This window comes from Lagopus muta, chromosome 3, assembly GCF_023343835.1.
Source record: "Lagopus muta isolate bLagMut1 chromosome 3, bLagMut1 primary, whole genome shotgun sequence".
Classification (NCBI taxonomy): domain Eukaryota; kingdom Metazoa; phylum Chordata; class Aves; order Galliformes; family Phasianidae; genus Lagopus; species Lagopus muta.
Window position 1 is genome coordinate 42,217,511 of NC_064435.1, and position 22,018 is coordinate 42,239,528.

The 22,018-nt window shown below is 40.1% G+C and overlaps 1 long non-coding RNA gene across 1 annotated transcript in view; it reads right to left on the bottom strand.

The window, feature by feature from the left end:
* Nucleotides 1-2,593: 2,593 nt before the first annotated feature.
* Nucleotides 2,594-22,018, bottom strand: part of LOC125690753 (uncharacterized) — a 29,806-nt gene continuing 10,381 nt past the window's right edge. Inside the window, exons 2-3 of the long non-coding RNA XR_007375771.1 lie at nucleotides 5,689-5,771; nucleotides 2,594-4,721 (exon numbers count right to left, since the gene is read on the bottom strand). This is a non-coding gene — a long non-coding RNA (uncharacterized LOC125690753). The remainder of the gene's footprint in view (nucleotides 4,722-5,688; nucleotides 5,772-22,018) is intronic.

Below are 22,018 nucleotides of genomic sequence, written 5' to 3' on the forward strand. Positions count from 1 at the left end.
GACTGGCTTGCTCTTCAGTGAAGAGAGTGGCACTATACACTCATCCCTGAAACATAGGAGTATCAGTGCCTTTTCTTTGTTGGCACATAATTAGAAAGATGTAATGCTTAAACACCTAAAAAAACCCCAAAACAATACCAAACAGAAAAAAATGGATTAAACAACAAAAATAACAAAAATGTTATATGTTGTTAAGTCTGTTTAAATTTACCATAAGGTATTGAGAGCTGGCTGGATCAGCCTCAGAATTATTAATAGCTATTTTTGAGAAATTCTAAAAGGCAGCAGTGATTCCAAAAGACTGGAAAACATTTAGTGACTAGCTTTAAAAATTGGAAAAAAGATGGGGCAGGGAGCTAGAGACAACAATTTAATCTCAATTCTCCCAAATATGGAATAAAAATAATCTGGAAGCATTCATGAGATAAGAAATTGAGTAATACGTATATCTGTCAAGAATAAATTACTTCAAATCCGTGAGAAATATCCTTTCTGACACAGTACCAGACTCTGTAGAGAGAGAAACAGAGAGGGTATCATTTACCTCAAATCCAGTAAGCCTTTTGACATTGTTTCTCTTGGAATTTCCATAAGCAAAGGAGAGAAAAGATTATGCTACAAAAGGAAACAAGCTCCAATACAGAAGCAATGCTAAATTTGGAAGAGATGCAAGCATGCTAAATGCAAGACTACACAATAAAGCAATCTTAATAAAACATATTGAAAAACATATGTAGAAAACTTGAAAACAATTTATTAAAACAAAGGAGGAATTCTAAACCTATCCAGTAACATCAAAAATACAAGACAGACAATCATCAGCAGGATCACAGAACTGCAGAAGGAAACACTAAGGTTAGAGCTGATCACAGAATCATCAAGGATGGGAAAGACCTCCAAGATCATCTAGTTCAACTGTCCATCTACCATCAGCATTTCTCTACTAAACCATGCCCCTTAGTACCAAATCTAAATGGCTTCCTGTACACCTCCAGAAATGGTGAACTCATCCACCTACTTGGGCAGCCTGTTCCAGCACCTGATCACTCTTTCAGAGAAGAATTTTTTTCTAATATCCAACCTGAATCTCTCCCTGCACAACTTGAGGCCATTCCCTCTCGTCTTATTGCTAGTTACACAGGAGAAGAGGCCAATCCTCACTTTGCCACAACCTCCCTTCAGGTAGTATAGAGAGCTATATGATCTCCCCTGAGCCTCCTCTCTTCTCCAGACTGAATAATCCCAGCTCCCTCAGCTACTCATCGTAAGATTTGTGTTCCAATTTCCCCAGCTTTGTTGCCCTTCTCTCAACATGCTCAAGGGCCTCAGTATCTTTCTTGTAGTGAAGGGCCCAAGACTGAACACAGAACTCAAGAGCCTCAACTGGCCCAAGTACAGAGGGACGATCACCTCCCTGCTTCTGCTGGCAATACTATTTCGGATAAAAGCCAGGATTTCCAAATCCTCCCTATACTTCTTGTAGATGGGAGTCACACTAGCAAGCCTCCAAACCTCTGGGACCTCAGCATAGCAAAGTGCGAGGTTGTGCAGTTGGGTGAGAGTAATCCCAGATATGTATACAGACTGGGAAAAGAACCTGAGAGTAACCCTGCAGAGAAGGACCTGGGGGTCCTGGTGGATGAAAAATTGAACATGAGCCAACATTGTGCTCTTGTAGCTCACTAAGCCTGGGCTCCATCAGAACAGGGGTGGCCAGCAGGGATAGGGAGGTGATTGTCCCTCTCTTCTCTGCCCTTTTGAGGCCCTATCTCGAGTACTGCATCGAGGTCTGAGGGCCCCAATACAGGAAAGATGTGGAACTGTTGGAGAGGGTCCAGAGGAGGGGCTGAGATGATCAGAGGGCTGGAGCACCTTCCATACAAAGACAGGCTGAGGATTACTAGCGCAACAACACATTATCAGTAGGGTAAAACTAAACTGTCTCACAACGGTCTAATCAGCCTGGATTCAGCCTGGAAAAGAGAAGGCTGCAAGGAGACCTCATTGTAGCCTTCCAGTATTTCAAAGAAAATTATAAAAAGGAGAGGAATCAACTTTTTATTCAGGTAGATAGCAATAGAACAAGGCGGAATGGTTTTAAGCTGAAGGAGGGAAGGTTTAGATTGGATGTCAGGGAGAAGTTCTCTACAGAGAGAGTGGTGAGGTGCTAGAACTGGCTGCCCAGAGAGGCTGTGAATGCTCCATCCCTGGAGGTGTTCGAGACCAGGTTGGATGGAGCCCTGGGCAACTTGGTCTAGAACCAGATCTGTAGGTTGTTGGCCCTGCCTGTGGAAGGGGATTGGAACTTGATGATTCTTGGTGACCCTTCCAACCCAAGCCATTCTGTGATTCTATGATCCTCCCTTACCTCTCCCTCAAATTGCATAGTCTCAAACCTATTATGGAGGAATTCTTAGGGAACAGAGGTAGATAGGGAAGGGGTCTCCATGCAATGCCAAACTGGGACCTGTTTCCAGTCCTCCTCATCTTTTAGGCCCCTTCTCTCTGCCCTACAGTGACAGGGCAGGGGGTCCATCACTGTTCGGGATGTATCACCTTTCTTGCAGGCGCAGCAAGGACTTACTCTACCAGTCTATCTCTTGCTCACACTTCCTGATGCTGCTTAACCTCTCCCTCTCCTCCTTGGGCTCTGCCATCATACTGAGCGGATCTTCCACCTGCTCACACTTCACACAGGTGGTATCACTGCTGCCCTTCACCAGTAAAAAAAGGCTCATGCACTCCCCGCAGATGGAGATCTGAACAGCCACATTTTTGGACAGGAACTCTAGGTCACAACACTCTATTTGGCATGAGCTTTCCGCCTTGTGGAAACCATGGCTAAATTTGTTGTCTGGAGGCAACCGATAGGTAAGCATATATTCATAAATATTTCTCACTTGCCTCCACTTCACCCCAAAAACACCATGTATTTCTACATCCCCAAAAGGTTCACCATACAAATTTTTAATACTTCTAGATAGCAAAAGAACTGCCAGCCAGCTGATCATTTGGCAACCGGTCATCACAGCAGGAAGGAAGATATTTAAAAAACAAAACTGAGCCATACATCCCAAGATATGTGAACCTAGTTAAGTGTATGACCTCTCACATTATATTAGCAGCTTTTGATTTTAACTCCTAACTTATATCTGCTTTGCAACTTTGAAATTTTCCTCCTATTGCATTTAACAATTTCAGTAGTGAAATATAAATGTAGATCTTGGATGTCTTTATTGCAAACAAACAAAAGAAAAGCCTGAAGAGTCTGATACTGTATTTTTAAAGATTACATGTAATGAGTACAATGAAATTGCTGAAATTCATATGTTATTCATTTAGCTTTACTATCACAGCAAAAAGCTTTAGATTAATTACTGCTGCAATATATTTGAAGAATGACTAAGCCAACTAATCTCATTCATCTATAAATGGAACAGCAGAAACAAGAATTTTTGAAGAACTTCATTTAGGATTGCCAAGGTTCTACTGACAAAGATAATCAGTATAAAGGAATTAGCACAGTATATTAATGTAGTAACATACTGCTGGCGTAAGTCCAGACTTGGAAAAATACACAAATCATTACAGAATAAAATGTGCTAGCTCCATTCTAAGGCTTATGACTACGTGAGTGCATATCATAAAATCTACATTCTTCAGTCGTCTTAGCTGGCTGCAGCTTAAAGACCGAGAAGGAATAACTTCAGTAATGACAAAGGTACCATACTGGTAGAAATACACTGAAAGAAACTGCAGAGCTTGATAAAGTAAGAGGGAGACTTTAGACTTAAGTAAAATTTTGCTTTCACAGTCCTTAAGTGCAAAGGCCCAATGAACAAAATATGTGTATGTCCTTACTAGGAGATAGACATCCGGACAACTTTGCAAGTTTGTGCTTAACTAATATTAAAATGTGACAGACACACAACTCTTGAATAAAATCAGAAGCTAAATGAGAAACTAAGCACTTTAAAAATTAAAAATAAAGAATCAATATCTTTCTTTATTAAACTTGCACAATTTAGATTTTCTACACTAAACAATGCAGAATGACATGCACGCAACTTCATACAATTTTTCACATATTGAATAAGGAATGTTCAACTGTATCCTTTTTCACTTGTCTACATACCCATTGCCACATATGGCATCCTGCAATAAACTGCATATTCACATACACCAGCATATACCATGAATAAAAATCAGGTCAGTATGAACTTCAAATTCCTTCCTGTTTGCCTACAATCCTCAGTCACTAAAATACTTGGGCAATGAAAGAGAATCTCTGGTTTTGATGCTTTTTAAAGGAATCTTTATCCTATTATTTATTCAGCAACAATTCTACATTTTCTATATTTAAAACATATAAAAATGCTGCCTTCACTGCTTCCCATAGGTTTTGCACACAAAATTTTATTTATGCACTGTCTGGGGAAACAAGAACTCTTAAAATCACAAAGAAATACTATTATCAGGCATGCAAGCTGCTACCATACAGTTGTCTCATATCACAGGAAGAAGAAAGCAATCTATTCACTGCTGTGAAAAAACAGTATCTTAATAAAAACAGATTCGTCTTTTTCTTTTTCAGTATGCAAATCTTTGCAGCATAACACATGTCTGGACATTCATTTTCAAAAGCTTTCGTTCCCTTGTTTCCTTGGTATTGCCAAATATACTTCAAGAAACTTCTTAGCAAGAACTAATGCATGTTATATCTGTAAAAAGGGGAAAAATCAACTTGCACACCATCTCTTTTGCACTTTCACCAACATACAGATATCATAAGCGTGTTACAATCATACAAAGAAAGCAGAACATGGTTATGCTCTGCAAATGACCACTCTGAGTATTCTGCTTCTTATGAACAATAACAAAATTCAGTAACAATATATCCCATTGTTAAGCCTGGTTCAACAAAATAAAAATTCAGAAGTAATGGACATAATGCTTTATTACGACTCTACAAAGCCTGTGAAGTTCTCTTTTCCTACATTTTAGGTGACATAATAAAATAATGTAATTGTTTTAATTTAAAAAAATTTAAAATAAAAGCAAATGTCTCCTTTTGCTTTGAAACAGCAACATGTAATGATTAAAATTATTTATTAGAACAGTGAAATATTACTGCATCATTTGGAGGACAGGAAACTGCATCGTGTGGAAGACCATCACGAAGCGGTTTTTCCTTATTTTATTTCTTGCCCACGTGTCCACTTGTGGGTCACTAGAATCCTAGATCACTTTTGAGGAAAAGGAAACAGGCATGCTCATCTGAAGCAAATCATAGTTATCTGATTCAAAACGTAATGGAGGCAATGGAAGGCCACTCGAGTTCCACAGGCTTTGAATAATCCACCTAACCTCTAACAGCTTAATGGTGCTAAGCCTGGGGCTCCAGGCAAAACTAAACAGCATCACTGGTCTTTCTGATCAGATCCCACTGTCTTTCTGAAGAAGCCATTAGACTGGAGCCGGCCTATAGAGGCTATTAGACAGGTACACAGTTAAGCCAGCCACTTATCGTTTTAAAAGCTTTGGACTAAGAAACAAAACCCATCAGCTGTATTTCCCAACTTGGTACTGGAAATTAATTCAGCCATTAATGAGCACATTGTGTTTTGTGAACCATTCCTAAACAGTTTTCACAGAGACAGTAAAAATACAGAACATATAAACACTGACCTTGTTTCTTTTAGCCCTTCTTTCTGAATGACTTCCAGTATTTGTTTTGCGGTCATTGGTGAGTTGGGATACTTTTCCAATGCCTGAAAATAAATAATAAATGTATAAGTGACATGACAGCTGTCCTGCGGATCTGTAAGGTTATAAACCATGCAGTTCATGTACAGTCACATGCGAAAGGCAGGGAATGCTAGTCTTGAGATCGGAGTCCTTTGTCTGCTGGAAGGCCAAATATAATCCAAGAAACTGCAGTAAGACTCAGGGTTACTTGCTTCTTGTGTGCCTCATCTGCTATATCACCTGGGAAAGATTCTTACCAGGTTCCATACGAAGAGGTGAAACACGCAACTGATTTGATCACAGAGCAACAGAATTTCTTTCAAGGAGAAGGGAAAATAAAACAAAAAGCGAGAAACAACAGGACATGTTCTCCTCCCCCTCTCCTTTTTTTTTTTTTTTTTTTTTTTTAATTACTTTAGAACCATCTGAGGCCACTGGAATATTTGACACTTAGGCTTTATTGTCACCTCAGAAACAAAAAAAGAGAATTGACTCTGCTAGGGCAAAACGTTCTTTGTTTCTAAAAACAGTGAAAAATGAAGTAGTCAGAACAGTCACAGCACACAAGATGCTACATGACAGAGAGCAATGTATTTTTCCAGTTCAACTCAGTTTTCCACTCCTTTGCCTTCTCCAATCAAGCCCAAAGTAACTCATTCCTCTTTTCACATACACTCATTTTGTACAGAATTTTCTGGTTCCCCACTTCCTTTTGTCCCAATCATTTTTAAGCTGTTAAACAAACAGCCACTCTTCTGCTCAGGTGACGTGCCAGACTGACAGCCCTGGAAAAGGAAACCTTTCAATCAGCAGTAAAAGGTGCATCACAGGCAACAGCAATGCAAGCTTCCCAGAGCATCTCACCAACATTATCTCAGCCAGAACCTGCATTTCTACCACAGGTAAACAAGACACCAGTTCAGTTTCCAGTCTTGCCTGATCCTGAGCTTCTCTCTAGTAGTTAACAAAGACAAGCAATTGTGCAAGTTGCTACTTCTGTGTGGATACCTGCCCACTAGAAACTGGAGCCACCACCAAATCATATCACACTAGTCAGCAATCTGTGAAGGGAGCCAATCAGGGCTGTAATTCAAACAGCTCATACAGAGAAGCAGAGAAGCCAAAGCCTCTTTGCTCACTACCAATTGACCAGCACTGCCCACTTCCATCATTTTATAACCCTAGCCTGCTGCCTGTTCTCTTTCTCAACCAAAACACAGTTTACCAAATCCTTTGGTTCTTTTGTTGCAGATGAGCTTCTTATTCTTTAACTTTCAGCTCCACAAAGAAAAATGCAGAAGTAAGGGCTGCACTAGAAAAGGTCTGGGAGCTGATCTGAGCTTATCTCGTGTACATCAATAGGCAAGATTCAAAAGGGACCTGTCAGGAAAGGAAAACTGAAAGGTGATTTGAAAGGAGAAGGAAAAGTAGATAGGAAAGAGTATGACAATGAGTAAGTACTAAAAGTACTGTAAAGAGAAAAGGGCCACGGCACAGCAGTGCAAGAGAAATGGTATGGCATATTATGGACAGAACCACAAAGCACAATGGAAAAGTGACACTGAAGATTAAGATGAGGATGAGAAGAGATTTACATATAGGAGAAAATTGAAAGTTTGACCTTCGAAAAGACAACAAAGAAAAGGAACAAAGTCAAATAAGAATACACCAAAACACAGGGGAGAAAAGGGAACAGAACTGAACTGGGAACATTCCAGAGGGCAAACTAGAAAGAACAGAAGAGGAAAACTACACTGTACTGGACACAGCTACGAAGGAAACTGCACTTGAATGCGGGGTTACTCACTGTGGAGGATTCCCTGTTTCTCTTCCTGAGTACAGGCCCCTCAGCACACCTGGGCAGCTCCTCCCTGCAAGTGAGAAAATTTGGGTAGCCCTGTCCCCTTCTCTACAACATCACATCCTACTCTGTAGAGTCAGTCAACGAGCCAAGTATTACCACGTGTGTTTGACAGTAATGGGAAGGAAACAATAAGAGTACGCAAACATCAGCAGTCCCCCATTCTGGACAATGGAGAAAGGAGAGCAGTTTGTGCTGAGGAAGCTGCACTGAACTGGTTGTGGGAACAATGGCCAGACAGAGGGATATGGAAGATCATCTTCACTGAACAACAATGAAACCAACAAGCAGGATGCATAACACTACTACAGAAAGTTTAACCAAACCCACAGGGCAGATTTCAAATACCACAGTATGAAGAGAACACATTCAGGGTATAATGACAAACTGAGACGTGGAGTGTGTTAGACAGGCTGACCGTGCCGGAGCAAACAATTGCCCATTGTGTGGACTTCTTTTACTGCTGGACATGTCGCCTGGACTGCAGTTCATACACCCTATGAATTTAATTCTCTTCATCTAACCCTTTAAACAAAGGCCTGTTATTTAAAGAACTGTTCGTGTCCTAACTGAAAAGCACAAATTCTGCAATTCAGAACTACTTAATTTGAAAACCATGTCTCAGGCACTTGATTAAGTTTTCTTTATCAGAACAAAGATTAATTTAAGAAAACCTTAACTAGGATGCCTTTTTCTACCCCCTCCCCCTGGTACTCTCCATTTGTAACTTTTAGTCTATTTATCACAGTAAAAAAAATATATATATATATACTTTAAAAAAAAAAACAAACATTTTAATGACAATCCTAATATTTTCTTCCCCCTAGTTATGAAAAATAGCATTGGAGTATTACTTCAGAGTCTGTGAGCTAATGAATACACTGAACGGATAATTGCATGAGGGTCTCTTGCTTCCGTACCTCACCATTAACATTACTAAAAGCCTACAGTCCCTTTTGCATTTCTAGACTTTTAAAAATAATATCAGAGATTCAAATTGAATTACTGACTGTCCCCTAAGGCAAATAAAATCCTAAAATGCCATAGTGTACTTGAGTCATAGACTGCTGGGTCAGACAAACTAATGCACATCGGAGGAGGAAGCCTTTATCTGTTTCAAGTATCTTTCTCCTTCCTCCCACTCCATCCACCAACACATACAGTGTATGGGCAGTGACTAACAATGCTGGAATTAAAATAAGCTAAAGGACTGTCATGAAAACTATGATTGTTTTGATGTGTTTTGCTGCAAAGGATGGTGGTGAAAGAATGGTTTGCACTGACTGCAACCTCTATTGCTGAGGATCAAATATGCTCTATTTATTCCTGCCATTCAACTACAGCCTTAAATAGGAACAGCCACTAAATTACTGGGACAAATTATTTGATACCCATCACGATAGCCTGAAAGAGAACAGAAGGAGACATTGCAATGAACACATTCTTGCTGTCCGTTCCAACTCTGGTTAATACCTCAATGAGAAGGCAACTACAAAGCAATAGCAGAAGAAATCAAACCTCCCTACAAATGGTAGCAACTTGACAAACTGTTTCACCTGCACTTACCAATGCACAACTTGAGCAATACTGAACAACTACATGAATGCCATGAACGCACGCATTCCCAGTTCCAGCTGAAAAGTCTTGCCAGTTACATATTATGAGAAGAAATCCAAATTCCCTTCCTCAGCAGGATATCTAAGGTACATCTACGCTACTCAAAAACATCAAGTGCTACACTGGAGAAAAGGTACTTTCCAATGACCTGGTAACAAGAGGACTCTGAAGTAGTCTCAAAATTCTGAGCTCTGCATAAGAGACAAATCCTGCTAACCTATGAAATGGACAGTGTGGCTAATTTAATTTATATGTACTTGTACATATATTGTACATGTATTAATATGCTTGAATTAGATCTGCTCAACCATCTGCAACTCAGCCACTAGAGGGAACACAAGTAGAGGAACAGCATGAAGAAAACTAGAAAGTAAAGCTTGCCACTCACAAACATCGTCCTGTAAAAAGAAAAAAAGCTTTGCCAGAGAGACAGCCATTACTCCTGCATCTGGGAGTTATGACACTGACAGAAAACGATGCTTCTAAAGACAAACCTAGTGTGGACTGAAACAGTGCTATGGTCCAAAAGCAGCAGCTTGGTCCAGAGCTCTTGGTGATACTGATCATCGAGTCCAGTACGTAAGACAGAGCCATACCTTTTTCTGCAAGCTGCCTGCAGGGATCTGAAGGTCAGACTGCTGACAAAACTCAGAATCATTTTATCACATCTGCTTAGTGTCCAACTATATGCTGAGCCACTACACACAAACTGGAGCAGTTCACTTTAGAACGTTATTTAAATAATTCAGGAGGAGAAAAAGGAATAGCACAGTTATTGCCAGAGCTCCCACTCAGCAGCTACAATACAAGTAAGGCTAAACTGCACAACAGACATTCTTTACTGCCCAAAAAGAGAAGGGTAGATAGAAGAACAGAAAAATATCTTTCCTTCTTCTAAGCAAAATATGCATCATCTTTTCTAGACACCCATTCCTAAATTAACAAATTGAAAGATGGAGTTCCAAACAGGGTGCAAGAACAGCATCCTGGAATAAATCCAGCATTGTCTTTTCCAGCTGCTTGTGTGAGGTTAACAGGAGGACTGATTTTATTGTGGGAAATGCCCCACTCAAATCTTTTGTATTCATTTTTGATTAACGGCTGTAGCCATTGGGGAATTTTGGGCAGCCTGGTAAAAGTTCAAAGCCCTTTGTGTGAAGAAAGATGGGTAAATGGTTAGGAGAGGAGAGGGTACGGCTAAGATGTAGAGCTGGAGAAGAAAGGAATTGGATAGAGATAGATGAGGAAAAGAAAACCAAAAGACTGGGAGGAGAAAGGGTATACAAGATGTGAAGGGGAAAGGGAATAACAAGGGAAGACACACTACAAGCTATTTTAACCGTTCTTAAACAGAGGTCCATGGGGCTCTTGCTGATAGTGATTAAGAGAAAGGTAAAGGGTAATTTCCAAGTACTAAAATATTAAAAGAAGCTGAAATGGGAGTAATAACTCTTCTCATAGGCCTTTTGTCCTTATGCAAGCACTGTTACTGTAAGGAAGGTACAAAATTTGAGTGGCGGTAATTGCACTTCATCAGAGATGTCTTTCATGAAATGCTCTATACCATGCATTTGCCTTTGTAATTCATGCTTCATTACATCAGAAAGAAAAGCAAAATCAAGCAAGGAAAGGAGCAAAGATTTAAAGAAAGCAAGAAAATCACGTGAAAACACCTAAACTCGCTGAAATATATTAAATGAAGTTTTAACATCACTTCTGTGTTTGCTTACTAATCCATGCTTATTTTAGGTTCCAAGGTAACACTACTGACATTGAAAGCTCAAATAGTTAAAGAACACTTTGAATCCATACTCTCCAGCCCTCTTCCAATCAAAAGCATTTTAGCACAGTTCCTTTAGTATGAACTAAAGGCAACAACAATTTCTAATGCGGAATTGTTTGTAAGCTGATCTGAAATAGCCTAACTTTTCTAACCTGCCAGACACATAAAGCAATATCATCTCCTAAAATACTGAATGAAAGAAGAAGAAAGAAAGAAGCTGAATGATTTGGGTTTGGGTTTTTTTTTTATTATTTCACTCCATTTCTTTGACCAGCTTGTCTGAAGCTTGCTCGGAGATCTCTGAACCCTTTTATTAGTTTTATTTATCCATCTACAACGTCACACTTTAAACTGATAGAAAGGCAGCAATGCTGCTTTGGAAATTCCAAATAAACCCTACACTTGACATTTTCAATTCTGGATTTTAAATCATGTAAAAATATAATCATGTTATTTCTTTTAAAAGCCAAAGTTCTATCAGCAAAGACATCTTGGCATCGCCAGCAGTCTCATCCATCACACTAGAGAATGTATGGAAAGTTTTCAACTCTCGACAACTGGCATCTTCTAACAGCTTACCAATCTGGTCTAATATAATGAAAGAAAAGGAGGCCTTCATATTTCTCTCCCTACTGATGTAATCAGTTTGCCTGAGCAATCGGGAACTTTCATTTAAAGGATCTGCTGGCACAGGTCCATGAACATCTCCATAAGTCTAACAGGATGAACTCAGTGAGTACACAGGATTCTATCAGCAAGGGGTGTGAGATGAGGATCAAATATACATATCCCAGTGAGCACGATGTCAAACTTTCTACCCTGGAATGGGTTCCACTACTATTAGTGTAACCTCATTACGTTACATTATTAGCAGTAACTTCAGTTCAAGTAGTGAAGCATTCAGACTCATAGAATGCGCAATGCTGACAGTGCAGTACAGCCTTCTGCTTAGCCATGCAAGCCTTACCTCTCCTTGCTTTAAATCACAACACCCCACTGCCTTTCTCTGCTCAGCCTTTCCCAGCACACAGTGATACTCTTGCCTTTTGAGGTATTGCAAGACCTGCAACTTTTCCACATCCCCATTGTAAAAAACAAACAAACAAACAAAAACAACAACAACAAAACTTTCTTCCCTGTACTTTACCACAGTACACTCTCACAGTACATCCCTATGTCCTTTACATCCTGATGCATTAGCACATCAATACAGATGTTTCATTGCTGTGGGCTCCCCACAATCAAACAGAGGGACATGGCCAAGGTAGCCCAAATGTGCATGTGCTTAGCAGCAAGCCAGCAGCACATTGTAGTTCTGGGATGCTGACAGGACAAACTGCATTGTGAATCTTCCACAGCTTGTAGAATGTAATCTATTAAGTTTAGAAAATTAGTGTAGAGGTTTCAATTTCAGCATCAGTATAGTCAGCTGAAAAACATGGGTCAAAGCTGTTTACAGTAATGAATCGTTCTTTCAGTGAAGAGACCAGGAGCAAAAACCAGCTCCATCACCCCAAAATATACTGATATCTACACTAGCTCAGTGATGAAACAGGCCACAATCCTGAAAAGCCTCTAATTCCAGCAGGGATAAAAATTCCCCTTTGGTTCTTCCCCCTGTACAAAATGAAGAGAGGCCATGCTTAGGTAACTGAGACTAATGGGGTAGAAAGGATATGAGTTCCCTGTCAGCTGCCTTTATGCTACAGGTAACAGAAGAAGTACCAGCAATATGAATGTGCTCATCGCTACTCATGGAACAATACAAGGACAATAATAAGCACCAAACCACAACCATAGTTACTTCCCTATACACCGTTTGCACTATTGAAAGCTGATATACTTCTTTTTTTTTTTTTTGGACATACTGAAAAAAGCACTGCTGCATGACCAATGTTTCAGCACAGAAAAATAAAAAAATATATGGAGAGTAAAACTTCCCATAAAAATCAATAGAGAAAACGTGTATGTGCTAGTTTTAAAAGCCTTCATTGCTTAATTTCCTCAGGCAAACGTAATGTGTAAGGGTTACTTTTAATGTGAGAAATAAAATTCCTACTGGCCACTCTCTGAATGCAGCAGACTTAACAAGAGGTGACAGTTACGCCGGTTTTGTTGCCATTGCTTTATTACCAGAGCTTATCTTGTTCGACAGTGTCCTAAAGATACAGATCCAACATTTCCAGAAGGTGAAGAAAAAAAAAAAGAGGAGAAAAATAAAAATAATAAGTCTGGAATCACAGCAGAATACAAATCAACCACTTTAACTATGTATTCCAGCTAAATATTCTAACCTATCAGTTTTGGCCATTTTAAGTATTTTATCCAGGTAAAAATCACCTACTAAAAAGACAAGCTTCATGCTGCAGCTGGCACTGACTCCAGTGATGTACCATGAATATATTTAAGCAGCCAAGAAGCACTTCTCTTCATGCTTATAAAATATGGCTGATGACAATAACCACGTAAATGAAACTATTACATTTATACTGTCATTTTAATTCTATAAGATAAATGGCAAGAAACTATCTCAAGAAACTTGCAGTGCATTTTGATGCTTATGTGAGAAGCCAATATAAGAGCCATTGATACTCTCAACCTCACAGGGAAAGTTCATAAACTTCACAACTCAGCTGTTTGTTCTGTCTCTCCCTCACAGGATGATACACAGCACCACTCCGTTCAGATTAATAAGCAGAGACACAGAAAATGACTAAGAGTCTTTCTTAGTAACTTTATCCTCAAAAGAAAGACCAGACTTGTCCAAAGCATGAAAAACACAGAAAGAAATTCCTGAAAGGCATGCAGCAAGTGATAGAGCCAGAAAAAAAAGGGAAAAAAAAATCCCTTGCAATTACAGGAAATAAAACAAAAGTCACTTTCAGTTCCCTGAGCCCATCTGTTCAAGTACTGGAGGCAAAGTAGAGAACAGAACCTCCACAAACCTGAAAGCGCTGAAGTTTGGTTGATGGTGGAGTTGTTTATTTTGTTGCTGTTGTTGTTTTCTTTATTGTTTGGTTGTTTTTCTTTTGTTCTAATAGGAGTTATACTTTCTCGTCAGAATTGGCAATACAAAACAGTAGCATCTGAACAGTCCTAGCCCATTATATACATTCTTTCCCCAGAGCTGCACAATGATTTCACATGAGTTTTTATTATTTGGAATCATGACATTGTTGCATACAGAATTTAGTTCACTGGCACAACACAGAATCACTGCTTAAATTTCTCTGAGAGCAGATATGATAAGTCATGTTTTTGAAGTAAAGAAATACAGCCTTCTCATAGAACATGTAAAGAGAGAATTCTTTTGTTAGCTGTCAGTGGGATTTTGCTATCTCTGCTAAATATATAATGGTTAGTGTCATAACAAAGATCAGCCATCATGTTATAGCATTTATCTTCATGAGTGAAGAGAGGAAGGGCTACTGTGATTTATTCCATCTCTCCTCATGAGACGATTAATGTCACAAGAGATTAGCCTTCAGTATTGACTTGTACACATAATAAAACATAGGGCTAGAGTGGGATGCTAGGCAGTTTTAATTGCCACAAATTTGGAAGCCCACATTACTTACAGATGGCACAGTTGACAATTACTCATCTAAGACTTTCAAAAATAGAAGAATATTCTATGGTTCACTAACTCATATCCATTTTCTGAATGTTCAGTCCTTCTTACCAGTCCTTCCACACAGTCCTTTCCCCCATCTCATCACCCAGGTCCACCCACAGTTGTCCTGTTAAACACAACATTTAATGCAGAACATCATGGTGGTCTGCAGTGATATTTGTAGCATCTGTTTAAAGGTTTGAAAAATACACCATTTAACAACCTTTATTAAGAAACATTTGTCACAGTAGTCAGATTAAAAAGAATGTATGATGGCTCTCTACCTGCATTTGCATTCATTTCCAAATACATAAATAAAAGTATTTAAGGAGCTTCCCCAAGTTCTGAAAACAGTTACACGATCATTTCTTCCCCAGGATCTTGTAAACTAATCTGACCATCTCAAACTTATGTTAATGATCTCTCAAAACTCAATTACTTTGGAGAAAGCGTATGCATATTATGTTGTTTATGTGCTTCTGGAATGTTGTATGTAAAATGACAACAACGTTTCAGATTATACTGCAGTGAACACCGTGATAAGCAGAAGTTCTGTTAAAGAGGAAATAATTATTTGTACTCAAGATGGAGTACAAATTTTCTGTATTTTCTTAAGTTCTCATTTTCTGGATACTGCTAAATCATGCTACACTGGGTGAAATTTGATCCTTGATATGAATTTTTTTTTCCTGTTAAAAACAGCAATCCTTCACCATTGGTTTGCATCAAATATAGTGAGTTATTGAAAAGTTCTCACCACAAGCATTATTGTTATCTAGACTTCCCAGATACTGACTCAGACATTTTTATCAGGCTGTTAATTACAGCCACGTAAATTATAATCAGCAACTGAGGCCAGCCGCATCACTGAGACCAGCCACATCACAGGGTAGCAGTATGGAAGGTAAGGGCAAGGAAGAAGTATCATGAAAGCGATGGATATTTCTAATTGATAGTGAGTGGATAGGAGAGAAAGATCAATGGAACCTTATCAGTACAGCTGTCTTCCAACTGACTGCTGATTTCCCTTACAGATTTGAAACAAGGAGCAATCACTCGGCATCGGCAAACCAATTCATGGGGCCTCCAGCCTATGAAGAAGAAAGATGAACTGTGACCTCAGAACTGGTCTAGGTAAGGAGACAAAACATTGATTGTTAAAACAACAGTTTGTATCTCGCTTTGAGATCAGATTACAGAATGTCTCTTCCTCCATAAGGGAAAAAACCAAAAACTTTCTGGACAGTCTGTAGTCGTCCCAACTCCTGAATCTGTTGAAAGGCATTATTCCAAACCATGTGCCCAAATTCCCAAAAATCAAGCTGGACAACAGCTGAGCAGGCTGCACTGGGAAACGACCAGCAGTCATCCATCACACAACTCCTAACACTGACTTCTGGAATCACAACAAAGTAATTGGTCAGCAGACAGGAACCACAGAGGATTTTCTAAAGGAATACAAATATACCGATCTTTTAAAGCTAGGCTTCCTGTTCAAGACACACATCTATCTCTGGGGGCCATTAACTTCACAGTGTATTTCTTAGGATTCTTTGCTACCTGTTAATCAGATTTAACTGTTACTTCAGCTGAAGTTAAGAAAGAACACTCAAAAAGACCAAACCATGAAGGGACAAAACATGGCTGAAGCCTATTTGGCACGTTTTTCGCACTTTCCTGTAAGCATCAACACACATACATTCATATATCTGAGGATCTGAGTCTTCCCAAAGTCACATCTCCTCAAGAAATGCAGCACTACCTAATTGTCATCAGCTCCTAGGGAATGCTACTGGCAAATAATTTGTGTCTGTGGGGTTTAGACACATTTCAGATTTAGTACTTAGGGAGATTATAGTCATGCTTGTTTGAACTAAATCTTCAATCCCCCCACCCCCCCCAAAAAAAAGGCAAGCAAGAGAAAAATGAGATCTGTTTTATGCAAAAGTTACACAGCTTCAGCTTGGGCTTCCAGTGTAACAACTGAATTTATATCATACCTTTGAACCAATGCGGGTTGGTAGGGAGATGCAACTCAAATCCAGGAATCCAATCTTTAATTATGTCAGTTAATTAATCTCATCCAAAGACAAAGAAGTATACACAGAGAATTTAGGCACTACGTTCTTGACGGTTTAAACAAAAATAAATTGCATTGTTCAGAACCACAAGAAAACTGTCACCTCTTCAAGCATTGTATCAGACCGAGTTCTGGACACAAAAGATTCCAGGGTATACACATTTTCTGCAGGTCTAGAAATAACCTGGACCTTTGAGCCTCATTTCGAAAAGTCTTAATACCAAACAGATGAGAGAATATTGCAGAAGACAAACTGGTCTTTTCAATTATTTCATAGGGATTACTTATAATTTCAACAGTAATACTTCGGCTGAGATAGCCCACACTGCAAATTGTTCTAGACAGAATGCAACATAATAAAAACGCAGTATTTCATTTCCAAGACAAAGGTTTTATCTCTCACAGATGAGAGAAGACACCATTTTATTTTTTCCATTTCCAACTTTAAGGTTTGAGAAACAACTGAACATGAAAGATGAAGGTTTGGGAACTTCAATGGGTTACCTTATTACATGAAATGGCTGCAAAACAAATAAGTAAATAGAATGTAGTTTTATCATAGAACATAGAAGTATTTCTTCTCTATTGCCTTCACTTTCACTCATAGATTTTTTTTTCCTTCTCCTTTACATTTACTATTCCTCATTGACAAAATAATATTTTCTTCTTTTTTTCCACTGTTTGCCAAAGCAGCTGGACCATCCAAGTACATCAGTATTACTCAGGCACACTTTCTTTTTACCACATGACATGCCAGCAAACAAACTCAGTTTCACTTTCTTCTACTAATCCCAGAAAATGTATGCAAGTACTAAAAGTAACAAGCATTATATTATTATGTATGTTTGCAGCTTTTAAATAAAAACCATTTATTTCAGAACATTAATCCTCAGAATGCTTTCCCCAGATCCCTCTTCTGCCACTCTGAAATTGTTCTCTACAATCAATCCCAACATTTAACAACACTTTAACTAACACATGAAACTTCTTGCCATAACAGCTCTCAGACTGCTGATAACAGCAAACAGGTGCAGTGATTATATTAAATAGAAAAAGACACCTCTCAATCTCTTTGCAGCTCTTTCAGGAGAATTTCCCAACTGCTGTGTGTGTGCATCAGCCTCCACGATCTAAGCAGCCTGTTTTGCAGTTCTGGCTCAGAATGAAAATAGGAACATTATTCTACTGCAACATTACCTTAAACAGCTTGAAATATTCTTCTGCAGCACAGACACTAATATACAGAGTATACTGTAGAAACCAAGTTTACCCTCATTAAAAAAAAAAATACACATGTCTAGATATCAGATATATATATACACACACACAGCTAGATATTTTATATATGTGTAATTAACAGAAGCATTAAAGATTTCAGAAATCATAGCAAGTTGAGTATGCTTTGGATTGTTTGACACCTCATCTCCAAGCACAGCAGACAGCCTCACAGACAAATGGAAGCAGAAGCGTTCCCTGCTGCAACGTATCACCTCTTCTGTTAGAAATTAACCTACAGAAAATTCTGAAAATTAATCCCACTATGGCAAACTAATTTGAAAGATCAGGATATCTTTGTTTTTTTGTTTTAAACAGACTAAAAGACAACAAGACAATACTCTCCTGATTCACCTTCCAAATCCATACAAAATAACCCTGATCAAATGCTTTGATTCTATTATTTCAATTCTTTTTTCCCTAGTTTCTTCACTTCCTGCCATTGTAGATTTCAACCCCACATTCCACAGACAGCTGGAAGAGTCCACAAATCACAGTAGCTCAAATAACTGCTCAGACACTGACTTTATCCTTAATGTCTTTGACTATGCCCGCTCCTTTCATTGCTCATCCCATGTGCCATATCCTGCAATCTGCCAAACCAACACAAACTCATTTACTTCTTGCACGTTTATATTCTCTTTCATTGGACAAGTCCCCAGGCAGCCCCTTATGAGTTCAGCAGTCTCCTCACTGTCGCCGCTGCTGTGACCTGGAGGCTAAATTAATAACCCACAATGAACATCAAACACTTACTGCAAAGGACTGATCACAGCACACGCACTGAAAGGTACTTAGTAAATGCAGCAATCATCAGCAATGGATGAGTAATGGATGTATACAGCATGCAGTAACTTGCACAGCCAGACTGATAAAAATCTCCAAATTTACCTTGTGAAGTCACAGCACTCTAGTTCTTAAGTGCTTTTAGTACTCTGAAAAAGAACGTTTTAACATCGCAACCACTTAGTGAAGCTCACCGAGTCCTTGGAACACTCCATCACAAGGAGCACAAAAGATCCTTCATCATAGGATAACTGCAGTGCTCTAACTAGCTTAAACCAGTAATTCCATTTTCTCTCAGTATCTATTCTTTGAGGGCTGATCATACACTCTGTAAACCACAGCATTCACCAACAGATAAGGAAGATGAATATCACTCCACACCAAAGACATAGGGTTGGTTATCACTGGCAAGTTCCAATCGGACGGGTAACTCTCCTCCCAAAAGCAACAGGGGAAATTGGCAGTGATATGGTTGATCTCTGAGCACTGACAGGAGGAAACAATATTTTAGCATGAAGAATTTAGTTTGCAAGATGAAAAAACAAACAACTGGACCAAGAGCTCTGCAGAGCTGAGAGTAGTGTCCATTTCTTGCTATTGCTAACTCTTCTCCAGAGGATGCTGAGACTCATTATGGGCAGACTGAATGTCCCAAGCATTCAGACTTCTGTATTTGATTCTCCCAGCCAGTCTCACAGAGCTGTAAACCAATACTTGACACAGCATGTACTATTTGGATGGCTAAATCAGGAATCTGAAGGACCAGGACAACATCAAAACAGGAATCTTTATTCAGACTTCCCATGAAATATTACTTGCTGGGATACCTGGCAAAAAGTACTTCACCTATTGCTCAAGAAACTACTGTTGGACTGTAATCTATACTCGAAGCCTCCAGCTGCTCACATGTATTGAGTTTGTATGATGAGGTTTTGGTAGCAGGAAGCTGCAGGAGTGGCTTCTGTGAGCAGAGCCCAGCAAATGCCCAATGTAGATTTAGTCCCATCAAATGGGATGCACCGCTGAGCCCCTAAGTGACATTGTTTATGCCTCTGGGAGAGCAGATTTAAGAAAAAGAAACTGCTACACAGTAGCAGATGGGAGAAAGGAGTGAGAAAACATGAGGAAACAGCCATGCAGACCCTGAGGTCAGTACAGAAGGAGGGCAGGAGGTGCCCCAGGCACAGAGCAGAAGTTCCCTGCAGCCTGTGCAAAGGCCCGTGGTGGAGCAGGCGATCCCCCTACAGCCCACGGACACCATAAGGAGCAGATCTCTATGTACAGCCTGTGGAGGAGCCCATGGTACAGCAGTGGATCTGGCCTCACGGCTGTGGCTTCCTTCATGGACAGCCTTCACAGGAGCAGACCTAGGCTGGAGCTGCTGCCTCTGGAAAGTTGGGACAGGAGGGCTTGGGGACCGACCTGCCACCTGCCAAGACCTGTGCTGGAGCAGCCCACTTCTGCAGGCTGGGCCTCATGGTATTGAAGCAGTGCTTGAAGAGCTGCTGTCCGCAGGAAGTCCACAGGATCACACAGGATCAGTTTGGGAACAATCTCTGTAGCAGAGAAACAGACTGACAACAAAGGAGTGGCAGAGACAAAGCATTATGGACCCATTGGACCCATGGATCCATGCAGGTCCCATTCTCCTGCGCTGTCCCAGGTGAAGAGGTAGAAGGTGGTGGATGGGGGGGAAGGTGGTTTTAGTTTTCTTTCAGGTCACACTCACAGAGTTGCAGCAGCCAGTGGCTTGATGTCCAAGTAGATACCAGTGATGACAGACCTTCCTTAGGGGGTCAGTACTGGGAACTGGTGCCATTTAATGTCTTTGTAAGCAATATTGACAGTGGGATTGAATGCACCTTCAACAAATTTGCCAAATACACCAAGCTGTGTAGTCAACATGCTGCAAGGCTAGGATGCCAACCAGAGGAACCTTTGACAGGCTTCAGAGGTGGGCCCAGGAAATCTTCATGAAGTTCAATCCCAAGCACAAATACAAGCTAAGCAGAGAATGGATTGAGAGCAGCCCTGAGGAGAAGCACTTGAGGACTGTGGTGGATGAGAAACCTCAACAAGAGCCAGCAGTGCATGCTTACAGACCAGAGGGTTAACCGTACACTGGGCTTTATAGTGGCCTTCCAGTATTTAAAGGGGGTCTCACAGGAAAGACAGGGAGAGACTTTTTAAAAGGGCATGTCGTGATAGGACAAGGGAGAATGGTTTTAAACTAAAAGAGATTAGAGTTAGATTAGACATTAGGAAGAAATTCTTCACTGAGGGCAGAGATACACTGCAATAAGTTTCCCAGAGAAGTTGCAGATACTCCATCTTTGGAAGCATCCAAGGCCAGGCTGGATGGGGGCTTTGGAAAAAACTGATCTATGAAAGGTGCCCCCACATACAGCTGGGGGTTGAAACCAGATGATCTTCAAGATCCTTTCCAAATCAAACCATTCTAGGACTCTAAATTAACTAGTTTCTCACTTCTCTAGTCTAGTAATAGACAAATTATGAGTACTGCTCCAAAAATAATGCCTCCTATTATGTTGGTTAGCAACATCAAAGGCAGCTGATGATAGTAACAGCATAGGTTGAACTTTCCCATCAATATTCTGTTACATCTTTCTGCTGTGTGACCGATGGCAGCAGAGGGGCAGCCTGATAACACGGTGCCTGACATGGAAGCGTGTATGAAGCAAGAGTGTGTTACTGAATTCCTCTTGGCAGAAAAAACTGCTGAACCTTATGGAGATCAAGCAGTGGATGTGAGCACAGTGATGCATTTTAGCAGGGGCAACAGCAACATGACAGACCAGCCACATTCCAGACAGCCATGCAGATTTTTACAAGAACGTCACATAGGCTTTTATTCATTGCTGATGAAAATCATAGAATTGCTCAGGTTGGAAAAGACCTTAAAGATCATAAAGTCCAACCACGACCTGTCCAAACTACCCTAACTCTAACAAACCTTTGGTAAATCATAGAATCACAAGGTTGGAAACGACCTATAAGATCATCTAGTCCAACCGTCTCCTCATCATCATTGCCACCACAAGCACTAAACCATATCATGCAGCACATCATCCAGACGCCTCTTGAACACTGCCAGGGACGGCAACTCCGCCACCTCTCTGGGCAGGCCATTCCATTCATGCCCCTGAGCACCACATCCAAATGGTTTTTAAACATATCCAGGGATGGTGACTTCAACCACCTCCCCAGGGAGCCTATTCCAGTGCTTAACAACAC